The sequence below is a fragment of the Strix uralensis genome, chromosome 11, assembly GCF_047716275.1.
Source record: "Strix uralensis isolate ZFMK-TIS-50842 chromosome 11, bStrUra1, whole genome shotgun sequence".
In the NCBI taxonomy this organism is placed as follows: Eukaryota; Metazoa; Chordata; class Aves; order Strigiformes; family Strigidae; genus Strix; species Strix uralensis.
Genome location: NC_133982.1, coordinates 8538201 through 8552017, shown reverse-complemented (window position 1 = coordinate 8552017; position 13817 = coordinate 8538201). Strand labels below are relative to the sequence as shown.

The 13817-nt window shown below is 35.7% G+C and overlaps 1 protein-coding gene across 6 annotated transcripts in view; it reads right to left on the bottom strand.

The window, feature by feature from the left end:
• The window catches only part of APBA2 (amyloid beta precursor protein binding family A member 2), a 122815-nt gene that overhangs the window by 77814 nt on the left and 31184 nt on the right, over window positions 1-13817 (bottom strand). Inside the window, exon 1 of one of the 6 annotated variants that reach the window (XM_074881008.1) lies at window positions 11774-11903. The exons of the other annotated variants lie outside the window; for them this stretch is intronic. The gene's annotated coding sequence lies outside the window, so the exon portion shown is untranslated. Of the gene's footprint in view, window positions 1-11773; window positions 11904-13817 lie in introns of those variants that run through there. 6 annotated transcript variants of the gene reach the window in all.

Sequence of the window (13817 nt, the reverse complement as noted above, 5' to 3'; positions counted from 1 at the left end):
GGATATGACATGCATACAGAAGCTGAAAATTTGCAGTAGAATCCAATTATTTTTTAATATATTTTTCATTTTATAGCTTATCTATGGTATTATCTAAAAATAATTAATTTATGCCTTCTTCTAGAGAAAGTGGGATCACTTCCTATACTCTATAAACATTTTTACTAATTCTTACTTGAGAAAGATACAAGTTAATTTTAAATTGCATGTTATTGTATTGGACAAAAGAAATTATTAGTATAATAAAAACTGAGAAGAATGACCTGGAGTAGATTTGGTAAAGAGCTATATCATACTTCTTTCTCTTCCCTCTCTTGAGAAGGAATGGGAAATCTACACATTCCTCCTCCTTGTGCTGGCAGTTTGCAGAGTCAGAGGAAATTAATTGAGTCTACTATGGTTTACTATTCATATTACAAAGTACTAGATGTAATAGCTGCAGTGGATAGTCAAACACAGAACAGTAGGATTTTCCATGTCCTAAGAAGTTCATGGTTCAGCTACAAAGTAAAAGACAATAGACTCCTGCAAAGGAGAACAAAAAGACTGTAATACTAGGCCAATCACAATAAGCAACAGTATTAACACTTCAGTTGCCTCCCTGCCTTTTCTTTTTTGGCAGTGGGTAGGTAGTACAGCAAAATAAAATTTTCATAATTAATTTGCAGGATCTAGATAAATCTTTTCAAGTGTTTCATAACACCTTTTCCTAGATGTGAAAGCCAGCACGGGAATAGGCCTATCATGCTTACTAAAAAATTTAACAAATGGGTGATGAAGTCCCATATCTCTAGTTGGCTTGCTGAATAGTAAATAAAAGAGGAGAGAAAGAACTTTAAAGGTTTTCACTTGAACAACCAGGTTTTTTAAATCATTATTATTATTGTAATGGAAAAGGATGCAGTGCTGACAAGATAATAGGTGTCATAGTCACACCAGAGGTGTGAGAAAATGGTTTGTAGTGGTCGCTTGAGTGGATATAAGCAAAGAGAAATTGCATCCACTGAGATCAGAGAAAACATTACAGAGATCAGACATGACAATTAGAATTTGTAAAATAAGTTTACTTATATGGATATGATACAGAAAGAATATGAAATGGGATATGCTATTTTCAGGTCTGAATGATGGGTAAAAAAGTGTTGTCTACAGTGACTGAAGAAGGAAGTAACAGGAGTGCAGGGTTTTACAGTGTGTTGCTGGGATATTTCTATCTTAGGAATATTAAGAGAACATCTAAAATCTTGAACAGAAGACAATGTCTGGAATAGAGGTGCAAGTATAAATTGTCAGTCTAGAGATGGCAATTAAATTTCTATTTGAGATTACTGAGACAAAGGGTATGGAGGGAAATAAGACAGAACAACGGACAGAGGCGTACAGGCTTCCACAAGAAAAGAGACTCCTTGGGAAAGTATCTTGAAAAAATATTTAGGGCCACAGAAGAGGATACAACCATGAAAGACTGACAGGAGAGGGCACAATTTCAAGAAGATCATGCTGGCAGTGTCAAAGACCATCAAGAACAGAGCAATGGTTCTGATCTTCAACCACCAGCATGAAAAGTCTCAAAGCAGAAAGCAGCTCTGCAGCAGTGTCATGTGAAGACTGCAGTTTGTTCTAACAACTCAAAGAAGAGAGCCCAATAGAGCGGGGCGGGGGTTAGATTTTGATACCCTTAAGTTTTTATATATGTATCTTCTTCAGTATTTACAATGTGCCGCTGAAAATCTGTGGTAACATCAGATTTCTTCCACAAAGTTTGTAATAGTATTTTTTCTATGCACAAAAGTATCAAAAGGAATAAAAACAACCCACTTGGTGAAATAAAGAGGCATGCATACATTTTAAGAAGTTAGTGAGATCTGTACTTAGCATACTGCATTTCTCGGTACAGCATCCATTTCTCAGATCACGTTTATGGCTTAAAAAATTGTATTTGGAGTTGAAATAAGAATCAAAATGACCTGTAAAAAGCATCTTCACCCACTAGGTTAATGACAACGGAACTTCTATGTTACTGATTCTTTATTTTAGGGGCAAAACCCACAAATCAATTCAAACTTTTAATAGTAAAACCATGCATGAGCTCATACACATCTCTCTACTGAATCAAAACCCCATGTGTTCATTCCAACACATGCATATTTAAATGTATTAATATTAGATAAAAGCATATGGTAAAATATGGCAATTAATATGGTAAAAGCATAAATATATATATTTATGAGGCACAGAGAGTATATGTTATATACTACCAAGTATCCTCATCAAACCAATCAGAATATAATTATGATACAAAAAATAAACTGATGTGATAAAGTGGTTTGGCAGATGAGATTAGGTACCTTTATTTGCAATGCTACTTTTAATCTAAGTTTTCCATGCATAATTCCGTTTTTTGTTAGCAATTGAATACTTTATGTTAAGAATTATGTCTTAATTTGGAATTTTTCTTTTCTCCCTCTTTTTTAGCATTTGGACCAGACTCTAGAAAGATTATCTCTGCAGAAGAGTAGCAGAAACGCTGCAGTTCAGGGGAACACAGATGATGTTTCTGCACAAGCTTGGTAAAATCATGAAGAAACTTCACCCAGAGTAAGTGATATCATCAATATTCCAAATGCTTTGTGAATAATTATGCCACTACTACCATGCACATTGTTTAATAAGATCATTGTATAGGGCTACTCCAGTGTGACATAACTGGGTTCTCAGAACCCCAGTTTGGCAAGCCACTTCTGTGCCTGCTATGCTGCTGAAGTACAGGAGGTATGGCAGTACACAGGGGTACAGGGACACCGATGTGCTTTCAGAGCTTACTGCTGTGCTTAGCTGAGTAAGGGTGGGATTCCTCCCAGTCCTGAGCGAGGCTGAGTGAAGACAAGTGGCCTGCTAAATCTGTTTTCGCGTATAGGTGTTGCCTTGCCTGACTAGAAGTGACTGAGCAATGACAGGATCTAGTTGTAGCCACCATTTCAGTATTTGCAGATGTGCTTGAATATGTCTGATGTGATTTGCCCCAAGACTATGTGGCTGAGCTGGAAATAGGCACTAAGAACCAGAAAACTTTTCTAACTTGTTTTGTAGCTCTGTTGAACCCTTCTGCTCTGCAGGGAATAAAAGCTTTGTCTTTTTTGTCCCCCTTGCTAGTCTTGCAAATGGATAGAACAGTCCTCAAAAAAATGGTGAAACTGGACTACAAAGGTGTTATATAGGACATCTTCATGTACATCAGAATAGTTACTTCTCTCTCTTATCGCACGCTACAAGCAACTTGAGAAATTATTTCTGAAATTTCTATAAAGATAATAGCTGAAATTATTGCAACAGGAAGTAACAAAAGGAAGGTTCTCTGTATTTCAGTGTGTCTGTTTTTTCTATCTGCCTATTTTGTAGTACTGGTCTCCCTTATGTTCTTCTACAACTGCTGCTGCAATCATGTAAAATAAGAGTTTTTAGAAAATTTTAGAGGAAGTGGTTTGTTTTTAGACTCGAAACAGTTACTAGTGATGTTTCTAAACTGAACTTTGTTTAAAGTTAATATTCTATTTAATTATTTTGCTTTAAGATATGCAGTCTTTTATAACACACTCAGTAAATTACCTGTTCAGTTACTAAAAGTCTGTGAAAGAAAGTTAGAGCTTTCCTATGGCACGTTTCCTAGAAGCTGTACCCAAGATATTAATGCTTCCTACTGAAGTAATTTAAATAGGCCTCTGAGGTCAATCATGTCTAATTGATCTTGCTGTAATAACTTGGTTCCATAGCATTCTAAACACATTCTCTCTGCTTATTGAGATGCATTTCTTGTACAATAGGATTACAGAATCTGCCACTTATACTTCACTGTACATTATTATATTACTACATTATTTTATTATAATGTCCTTGAGATCTACAGTTAGAGATCTGTTAATTTTCTCAAGTCCTTTACACAGTAGGGCTTAAAAGTACTGCAAAACTTGGCTGCGATAAGATTCAACCCTTGGGATCAATGCCAAAAGGTGGCAGTGAGCTGATGTACCACTGCACCATACTGCAGCAATTTTCTAAGTCTAACCCACAGACCCATGTATGCACTCTGAATGAATAAGTAGCATTCCAACGCAAGCATTTACAGAAATACTGCCAGGTTTCCTAGCATATCTGACCTGCTGAACAACTGCACAGATTTCAGTCAAATAAAGCTTTAGCAAGTATGTGTTTTAAAGGTCAAGGAGGGAATAACTTCCTTTTTGGAATAAGAAGGGCCTGTGCTGTACTCCACTGCATTGGCAGAAAAGAACTGTTCATCCTCGTGTTGAGGCATGAAGTTGTAACGGAACTACCAAAATAGAAGACTAATGGTCCTATCAATAGCAGGCTGATAGAGGGCAAATAGAGGTTACTATGCCAAGATGTTGCACAAAGGACATATTCTCCAAAGAACTATGCCTAGTGGATAGTAAGGATAATGCATATGTGAGATCTGTTCTTGGAAAAAAAAAAATATCTATCTTCAGAGATTTTACAGCAGTCCTGAGTAACCTAGAACTCATATAACAAATATATAATTCAAGTTGATTATGAGCAATAAATTATGGGTTTATTATTGTGTGTAATTTGGGGAGCAGAGGGCTTCAGGGAGATATAACTTGTTGCTTAGTTATTCTATAAAAGAGCAGACATTTCTGATCAGTTACTCCACTGGAGTTGAGTAATGGATCGGATTCTTTTAAGACCTTATGAATTACAGGGGTCCTGAGTTGGTCCCTGGAAAATTCTCATACCCCGCCCACATAAACAAACATATCTGTTTTCTAATTTTAATTCATCTTAAAGTATTTCTATATTTTCACGAGATCTTGCCTGTCTTAGGGCAGTATGTGGACTTTACTCAAAAGAATTATCAAGACAACTAAATGAAATTTCTCCTGAAGGATGCTTGGTACTACATAAATTATGTTGATCATGTAAGGAGCTAAAGTACTGTCATGTTATCTTCAAGGGAAGTATTCAATAAGCAAAGATACATACTCTTTCTTACAAAATAAATAGGCTCTACTCTGCTTGCACTTGGACAAGGGGAAATGCACATAATGCAATGTGATGACCGCCTTTATCCCTCTGTCCATTTACAGAATTTTAAATGATGCTTCCACTGTAGTCCAAAGCTAGATTATAAATTGCACATAAGTTATTCTTCCTTGCAATGTTCTGTATTTTTGGCAGTGGCTAAAACCTCCCTTAGTGTAACTCTGTATAAACCACTGAAATTACATGCTACTAAATTACTTAACTGTGTACATGTAAAATAAAATCTGAATTAATTGTTCAATAGGTTTATGTAAAAATATATGTTTGACAGTGCTGATTTATTAATTTTTACTTGACATATGAGATGTTTTATGTCAGCTTAAATTCAGAAGATTTTTTTTTCTTAAAGAAAGAGCTCCGGTCTTGTAATTATTATCTTAAAACTTTGTTCAGTACAGACTTCATTCAGTTATTCCTATCTTGGACAGGAACAGATTTCCTACTTGTGCCAGCAATTTAACTTCAACTCATTTCTTCGATTTCTGAAGAAACTGTTTGGAGAAACTCAAAATACCAGACTGGCTTAATTTATATGCTAATATATGATGATTTCATTGAAGTAGTGCATTCTGAGGTCCCAAATGTTAAACAAAACAGAACATCGAAATTTTGGTTGTGCAAAATTGAAGTGTTCTCTTTTCTGAAAAAAAAAAAAGTTTCAGAGAAGTGAAAATAAGGATAATAGTTACCTATTTTGCAACAATGCTGGGGTGATCAATTAACCAGTATCTGTACAGTGCTGTGAAGATGAAGAATGCCTAGTCTTATCATCACCGTATGCTTTCATCCATTTTGTTAGCTGCAGCATGGAGAACAAAATCAATACACTGTGCAGTATCTAAGCGCTTAGGACTTCAGCAAACAAGACCTTTAAAATCTAAAGAGTTAAATAAGACCCCTACAAAAAAAGCTACAGATATATGACACACTTAGTAGAACTTATTATTATCCTTATTCCACCATTGGCATATTTATTCCTGGCTGATGAGGACTGATTTTTCTCCAAGTTATTAGTGAAACTACTGGACTTGAATTTACAGTGAATGTGGCTTATTCACTAAGTTCCCATTTGTAGTTCCCTCTTCATTTCACTGCAGGTTTTTTGAGATACATTTAAGCAGGGACTCAGTCACAAAAATATATATTGCCAAGCAGGGTGCACATAGGAACAAAGGAAATAAAAATGAACTTATAGTATTCTGACACTGACTGTGTCTACTAGATTACATGCTGGTAATGATAACCTGTATTTTACCTATTGTTAGGAAAAGCAATTTATGATCTGACTTTCTTACATTCTAGGTAGTAAATTAATGTAAATTTTAACTGTACACAAATTCTGATCAATCTCTAATTTCTCTGTTTACTACGCTTGGATATTTGTTCCACTACTGGAGAAGACAACTAGTAGAAAATTGCACTTTCTTGTTAAACTGCTATTTCCCAATACACAAATCATTTAGATGTCTGGAGACTGTCAAGAATGTCCTGTTTTTATAATAACATAACTCTTATATTCTCTTAACTAGGAAGATTCTTAAAAATACCAGCAGCATAAAAATGTATTTTTCCATAATCTCTTATTACTTGAACATTTCTAATTTTATAATCACAAAACTTTAATTTCAAAGTGACATAGTTGGAACACTAAGTATACTTCAAACTCTTTAGTGATCGCATTTAGTGACACTTACTACAGTTTACAGTCTGCTTTATTCTCACTTTCTAAATGCCTTTGTATTTTTCTTACAAAATCATGCATTCCACTTCCCTGTGGTTACCACAGCAGTCTGGTACAGCAAGCCTTGTCTGTACCTGAGACCTTATGATTCATTCTTCCTAGGGCAATTTGTACCATCTATCCCTTTATCATCATTTTTATAACAGTTAGAGTTCCCAAAAAACATACACAAAATTATACATAAAAGGATACTTAAAGTCAACATATAATTGAACTTACATGAAATTTTAAGATAAATTAATTAGTCTGGTTATTATTTTCCAGAAATTAATTATTTCATAAATGATGCTGGGGGTATGGATTTGAAATTTAGTTCAAGAGAAAGGGATGGATGTGAAGTAACACAGAGGGACCTTAGAAAACAATTGAAATAAGAAATAAACCTTCCTATACATCATGCAAGTGTCAATAAATAAATGATGTCTATGTACGTCATGTGAAAGAACAGATATTAAACTGTAAAATCTCAAATACATGTAATTCCCTTCTATCAGTTCTAAGTAGCTCTGAATACATCATCAGTTGTTTTGTAGCCTATTAGGATTATGATGAGATGTCTCTGAAAATCCCTTCCAAAATGTTCCTATTTGCCTTTAATCCATATTACTGTAGTCACTGCAGATCTTAAACAGCTAGGCAAAGATAATTCAGCTTCATCAGTTCAACTTCAAATCATAGTGACAAGAGCTATCTATTGTTATTTATTTTCATTCTCCTATTCTGCTCCAACTGCAGCCCAAAAACATCACCACAAGCTGTGAAGAAGCAGCCTGGGGAACAAGCATTTCATAGGTCTACACAAAAGGACTAGAGCACCTTATTAAAAATAAATGTTAGTGCTTCAGTAATGAAAAAGCCCAATCCTGCAAAATCTTCACTGTATGAATAGTGTCACCTTTACTATACAAGCACTAAAACTGAAGGTTCTAAAATTTCTCTGAGACTGAGGATTAGCTACCTAACTAGGGCCTAAACTATCAAATCCAGTGTTTTCTATTGTTGAGTTACCATCTTGAGAAGGATTTTCTTCACATCCAGGAACACAATTATGGCAAGTAGTTGGAAGAAAATAAAACAGCTGCGGCTCTGCATAGAAAATCACTGCATGTCACTAGTTACGGGCAATAAATGAAACACTGGCAAAAATCCACTACATTATACCCCAAACCACTTCTGTTTACATTCTATGCAGCATAAAAATAAGTGTTGATGTCTTATCACTGTTGCGCAGGTCTGCAAATCTGCATCAGATTTGATTATACTGCATGACAAATGAGAATGTTCTTTCCAATTCTCAGCCAGCCTGATAGACTAGAACTACACTCTTGCAAAACTGCAGCCTTTAGGCACCATATCTTGTTTGTTCAGGACAAGCCTGAGCTAATTGAGATTTTTTTTCTGTACTTTTTCACCTTTCATTTAAGCTCAAGCGAATTTAAGCCTTTTCCTCAAAATCCTTTACCACTGAAATCCTGACATGATGCAAAGGAATTAGCTGAATAACCCAGTAAAGACACTTTTTAGCATGACCACTATTTTTTATGTATGTACAGAGTGCTGAGGTCTGGGTGAAGTCAAGGAAGCAGTCTTAGACCAACTGATTATAGCAAGACAAAGATGGAGCATATGTATAAAGCAGCATATCAGGAACAAGTGAGAGAGATAGCTATTTATCTTTAAAACATGTTTGCAACAGATCAGTTAAAGAATGAATATTTTTGTCAAATTAGGAAGCAAGAATGACTAATGAGAACATTATAGGACACAAAGACAAATACACCATCAAAAAACAGCATTACAAAGTACCGATGTGCAAACCAAATTAAAAAATATATTACAATACAGGAGCACACACTGCAGGCACCTGACTCCTATCTTACTGTAAGATCAAAGTGTACATTGAGGAAATCTGTAACTAGCAGTGTATTCTAGATGAAAATACAGTAAACAAAAGCTAATCAGAAGAGTGGGAAGAGAAAGATGGTAGCTCTTCTCCACTTTCAAACATTAAGCATAATCAAGATGTTCCCATTCCAAAGTAATACAAGCTGTTTATTTAAGGTAAAGAGAGATGCAAAATCATGTGGGAAATTCCACAGCCCTTCTCTTGTCTCTGAAAAGAATTAAAGGACTCTTTCCATTTAAATGTAAAGGTATTTCTATAATAGCAGTAAATGCTGTAGCATTAGCTGGACTGAATCCACTAATCAACACAGTAAATCCTAACTGGTGGAACAATGACAAAAGAAAAGCCCAATTTGCACAGTGCTCTGTAAATCAACAGCAACTATGGCATTTTATGCCTTCTGACATTACACAGGGCAGGCCCAGAGCCTCTTCCTTTGCCAAGCACTGCTCACCTGGATAGGGTTTCAGTTTAGTACTCCTAAATCACTGAATTCCTGAATCATTTGATATACTGGTTTTTATCACTATTCTTGATAGCACTTCTCCCACAGGTAGACAACTCCAAGAATAATCTTGGCTAAAGATGGTGGCAGTGAAACTGGACTACAGGCCTGGGTGAAAAACTGTCAGTTTTTTCTGCCATGATCTCTATTAGATCCACAATGTCTGACAGAGGGGTTTAGAATTAACTACCAGTCCTCCCCTGCCTCATCCTGAAGCTAACAGCCAACCCTAATCAGTGTTGTCCTTAACACAACTGTACGTCTTTGCTGCAGACATCAATTAAGGATGACATATTTCACATCAGGCTATATATGGCCCTGTGACACTGCACAAGAATTCATTAGGACGACTGAAAAGTCTAATATTTTTCTTTTAAAATTATGATTGTTTTAAAGTAAAACCTAAAAAGAGTTTTAATGCAGAGCAGCCATGTTTTGACAAACATAACTGGAGATATACCTGGGGCAGACATGTTTGAAGCCCAGGTGAAGAGGCTCAAGAACATCTCTTCTCCTTGTATACACACAAATAGAAGAGATTCATTTGCTTATTTTTTGTCTATGTGTGCTTAAGAGGCCATATTCTTGTGTTTATCTAGATTTTGTTTGATAACTATATATCAGGTGATTATTGTAATTCATTAATATTTCCTTATGGTATTTCTCTGAAGCTTCTTCCCAGGTGGCAAGACCTAATTATTCTTAGTATGATCATTGGACTCAATTGCTCCAAACAGTCCCTGACAGCAGTCATGGTATTATTTCAGATGTACTTGTTAGCTGCAGTTACTGTGCTCTCTTTCCTCTCCTTTCTAGTGAAGAATAAATTGTAAGTTTGTTTTGTTTTAGATCAGAAGGAGCTGCAAAGAACATAATAAGATATGACAGGTTACAGCAGAAGTCAACTCCTGAGAATTCTTTTATTTCCCCATGCCAAACTTGAAGATGCCATAAACTCAAATCCTCTATGCCAGTCATAAAATTTTAATTAGATAAACTAAAAATACTGGTACTATTTACCACTGTTCTTATTAAATTGCTGGATTTAACACTACTAAAATAGATTGCAGATTGCAAAAGGCCATCACTAGTATTAGTACTCCAATTCAGCATACACGTGAGTATTCTGTTCGGCTTGATTATAATTAATCAGTAATCTAGTCTCTTGTTTCTCACTGCCAAATGATAAATTAACTACTAGCTACATTCATGGATGGAATATTAATTTATACAATGCCCTGGGGGTCCTTCTGTATGTAGTACAAGACGCCTCATGAACAGATCTCATTCAAAGCTTTAGAACTATGAAACAAAACAGTGAATCCAGTCAGGATCAGCTGCAACTATGTTAAAACTGGAGATACCTGTATCCACAATTTTAGTAAGCACCACTGAGATATATTAGAAATTAAACTTAGACATCACATGGAAGAATGAACTTCTCTTCTAAATGCACAAAATCAAGTACCTTTCCATGCAAAGGGTTAGTATTTTCTGGAAGTTTGTGAAAAACATTCTGACTTTTTCAAGGTCAAATTATGTTCTTCGAGTATAGCACTGAATGTGTGTTGTGTAATTGGGAAATTTGCCAGGGAAGTTATTTTTTTCCCCCCTAGTCGCTCTGCAGTAGCTACTGAAGCTTCCCATTACAAACGAGGACAGCAGATGGATCCAGAGGTTCTGTCTATAGCTTTGCCCATTTCATCATTCCTTCTATGCTGCAGGCTTCATCTTGCAGCATCCTTTGGCTTTCTAGTGCATGAAAATGACCTTTGCACAGGTGCAGAAATGATATGCAACTATTTGCCTCTTCCATAGTCTTCTTTCTGATTTCCCTGCATTTTTCTAGCCTTTGAATGTCAGACAAGACAAAGAAAGTAGTATTTTTTAATACAGGGGGAAGGAAGTTCCATGAAATTATTAATAATCTTGTGGCACTTGGCAGCACCAAAATATGCTTAAGATGTATTATATTGCAAAATTACTGTATAACAGAATACACATTTCTGATTTAATAGCACTGAAAACATAATAAAACTTGAAAGGGGAAATTCTGTCCTCTATCAGTTTTTCATAGTCCAAAGAAAACTGAATACAGCATGAGCTCTTGGTAAAATCACAGGGGGGGGACTGCAGCCTCTCTATAAAATGCTAGACTGCATTTTGATAGCTCACAGCATCCCAGCCCAGAATGATCAAATCAAGGCATCTGGTCATTTGACTACAAACTGCTTGAGTTTTGAACCTATCAGCAATCCAGAATGGCTCTCATAGCACAAGAAATACAGCATAGGAAAATGCTCGCCAAGAATAGGATGAAAAACACTGAGAAATAAACAGAGTTATTTTCAAATTTCCAACATAATATTATTAATTATTACAAAGCTTTCTCATAGGAATTTTTAAAATTCCTTCTCATTCTGAAATCAATCACTGCAGCATATATAAAATAATTTCAGGCTTTAATTATAAAAGAATAGGCAATGTACTTTGAAAGCAGCATAAAGATTTAGCTAACTCAGACATTTCAAGCAAGACTCACATTTTGATTTCACCTTCTGTTCTTGCATTTTAATGTTTTAAGCATCCTGCTTTATGAGAAGGTTATCACTTATTGCACGGCAAGTCTTAGAGAGCTCGGGTTCTCTCTGGACCTGACAGTTCTGTCTCTGGTACAATCTGATAGGAAATAGCTGAGCCGACGTGAAGCCTAGCAACGAATGGGGAAGCAGCTGCAAGCACTGACTGCTAGACCTATGCAACTGAAGAATATTGCTTAGAAGGGAAGTGACAGAATCCCATCAGCTGACAGCTTACATCTAGACTACTACAGGGAATAAAGTACTTATATATCAAAGACTATTGTATGGAGCTGCCCCTACAGGAATATGAATAGCTTGTTTGCACAGAGTGTAAGACCTCATAAGCTACTGCAACCCATTTACAGTCACTTATCTTAGGTATCATGAGGCTTTGATGAAAGACTCAGTCACATCTTTGTTTACAATATTTGCCAAGTCTTAGGGTCTCATTTGGCACACAGAGCACAAGTTTGACTTCTTCATTCCAAATGCAAGGCTTTTGGAAGGAAGGAGCACTGGGTATGTGCTTGTGAGCTTCAGCTGTTGTCCTTTCAGAAGGCTAATCATCAAATTTATCAGTAGAGGGCACAATAAAGTAGCATTCCTCATCAAACATGCATAAAACTAAGGTAGAGCTCCCAAGGTGACTCCTCAACAGCCACTAGGTTACCATTATCTGTTCTATTTAAATTAAAAAAAAAAAAAAAAAACACATTAAAAAAAAAACCTGGACCTATCATATATAACGCATATATAATGTTGGCTGAATAAACGCTATTAGTTCATTTGAGATAAAATTCACGATATTAATAACTGCAGGATGTTTCAAACATTCAGCTATCTGAAGACCTGAATGTCTGAAGAGAATGATTTATACACTGCAAATGAAAGAAATAGTCCCTAGTGATATCAGGCAAATGAACAGCATGTTGGTAGATATTAAATCCTAAAGCATAAGTAATCTCCTTAAACCTACATCTGTGAAACCTAACAGTGAACTTACAAAAATATCTGTCCCTTGTGCTCAATAGAAAATAATTTAAGCAAACAAAGGATGAAAAACAGGGTGGCCAAACTGCTCTTCACTATCAGATTGTTGGATACAGAGGACCTTGGCAGAACTGACTTGATTTAGCTGCAAAGAAAAATGTCCCACCATACTGCAATTTGCAATGCAAATTTCAGCACATTATTTAACGACGTTAAAAAAACCCCAATCAGCTATGGATGGATCATCCACAGCAACCAATATGTTGTAAGTGAGGATATCATCTTTTATCCTAAATTAGGGTAGGTAGAGTTTTACATTTAGGATGTTGTAGGTCCTTGGAACTCTGCTTCTCTGCAGCTTAGTTTGTATGTTGTACAGACAGATCTTTCAGTTTCCAAAAAAGTACAAGCACTTACACAAATGTTTAAATCTTCCATGACAGCTGTAAGTGATCTGTACATCAAAGGACCAGGATTTTACAACTCTAGGAAGAGTTAATTATTAAGGTGAATATTTAGAGAAAGTCTGTTCCCAATTCTATCCATTTCCAAACATTACTGTAGTATCATTTTAGGGAAGATGTAAATTGATTTGATCCAGACTGAGTTTTCTGAGATGGAAACTGTCTCTACTATTGTATTATCAATTCAAAGAACGACTTTTGGAAAAAGTCTTCTCTTTGCTAAGTCAGTCAAAAACACTTACCAAAATCTGGTAGCTAATTTGCCTATTTCATTCTTAGTTGTTTGTAACAACCTGTATTTGTTTTTATGTGATCTATCTATATTTGTGTACTCACATCTTTCTCCCAAATCAGTTTCTCTCTGTCTTTCCATTTTAAAGGAACCAAATAGGTTCCTGTTATCTGCTTCATATTTATAGCAGAATCCACAGATGTCTGACATTGAGGGTCTTTTTTTCCAGGTATCTAGTTGAAGAGCAAGAATACATTTATGTATGTAATTATGTTCACATAGAGCCAGGTATGTAGCTACCTATAGATGCAAAGCTGT